Below are 1,994 nucleotides of genomic sequence, written 5' to 3'. Positions count from 1 at the left end.
TATATTTTAAATATATATTAAACCTAATAAATATATTGAACTCAAATGTAATTGCACCAAAAATCTCCAAGCAGGACAAAAATCACACAGACAGGAGTGTGATAAATTAACTTGTTGGATTTATCATCTTAGAAAGCAAGTGACACATGAGGAGAGGAAGGAAGACAATAAAGTATCTGCAATTTGAATAAATTTACATTCATTTCCTGATAACATTAGATGCCATCTAATCCCCCTGCCCCTCACACACTAATTCAATCCAAACCAAATGTCCTAAAAACACTATTTATAGAAGCAATTAGAATGTGACTTTTCATAAATGCAAAAAAAAAAATCGCATGAATAAATATTCGCAAGTTCCATCAGGCTGCATGTTACCGATATTTAGATGTTCACAAAAAGCACTTTGCAGATCATATAATTAATACAGTTTCTCTCCTTCAGTTTCGCTTTCCTTTCTCCAGCTCTCTAATAAGGCAAAAACCTGTGCTTTTAGCTGGTATGAGCTTGTGTGCATCTAAGGAGCTGACAGATAGATAGTCCAGGTGCAAGTGTGAACTATAGTTAATGTAAAACATTGGTTAACATTTCTTTCCTTGAAATTATAAAACGAATTTGCAAAAATTGACTATTTTTATGCTGTGCCTTGGACCCCAAATTATTTGTATCCTGCAAAAATTCTGCTACAAGTAGCTGACATAAAAAATCCATTCAGTTATTCAAATACAATACATTAAATATCTGACAAGGTTATTTATAACTACTGTATTATTTTAATTAAAATAAGGCCTACCAATTACATTAATTAGTAGTGGTAGTGTGTGGATGTGAGTCTAACAAGTGAATATAGAGTAATTTGTTTGAACTATTTTTTCTGCTGTAACGATACTGTTACTCAGGAGACATTAGTACTCGACTAGATTTACTTGAACAAAGGAAACCATGTCAATAGCCTTGGGAAAACATTCTAGTCAGAAATGAGTAAGTATTTAACAAGCTTGCCTCTGTACTTAGAAAAAAAATAAAAATAGAAAAGGCATAAAATATCTGCTGATGATTAAGATATGAAGATTTATGCACTACCATTCTGGAATAGACAAAGTACTAAAATATTCCTAGAATCTCATCTCTTTTGCTCTATGTCAAGGTAAAAAGCACTTAATTATTGTGGGTGTGTACGTCAGAATACCACAATGTGACAAGGGACACATTATTTCTGATTCCACTTCATGACACAGGAGATGATGCTCTTACATCTTTTGTCTTATTCTGTGAATTCATTAAGTTAACACATTTTTGCCTATGTCTTGGCTCTAAAATTATAGTGAATAGTTGCTGAAAGCCAACTGATGTAGTTCTTAGCTGGCATTACCCAGCATTACCTATTTGTAGTGACAAGGACCTTTTTGATTAACTTCAGCTCTGCTGCTGGCCAGCTGCGTAGCTGTGGGTACATAATTTTATTTGTCTATTTCTACTTCTAACTTTGGTCTGTCTTATTCATTTAGATGATAAACTCCTCAAGATGGGGCCACAGACAGGTTTTGAACCTCTGTGCAGAAGGAGAGGGACAGCATATTACATAATTTCAGTTTCCTGAATACCAATTGAAAAAAAGTTTTAGAGTGCTTAAATAATTTGGAAGGTGGATCATACAAATGCCTGTTCTTTTAAAATTATTTTTTAAACAGTGCTTTTGGCTGAAAGATTTTAAGTTCCAAATTTATGTTTTGAACAGTGTCAAAGCATTATTATGGAACAATAAAGGAAACTTTTATTGGAAACTTTCTTTCAGGTTGCTTTCTGTCTGCTTCACTCCATTGGGAGATCCAGGATAAATACGTTATCATTCCTATTGAGTCACTCAACCACATTAACAACTCAAACCAAAGCCAAATCCTCTGTGGCCGTTAGGATTACGAACAATCTAAGCGTCATCTTCTGGAGCAAATAAACAGGCAAGAAACACACAGGAAAGTGATATGTAACAATTG

The sequence above is a fragment of the Mesitornis unicolor genome, unplaced genomic scaffold, assembly GCF_000695765.1.
Source record: "Mesitornis unicolor isolate BGI_N332 unplaced genomic scaffold, ASM69576v1 scaffold7563, whole genome shotgun sequence".
NCBI classification, from domain to species: domain Eukaryota; kingdom Metazoa; phylum Chordata; class Aves; order Mesitornithiformes; family Mesitornithidae; genus Mesitornis; species Mesitornis unicolor.
This window is presented reverse-complemented; position numbering follows the sequence as displayed.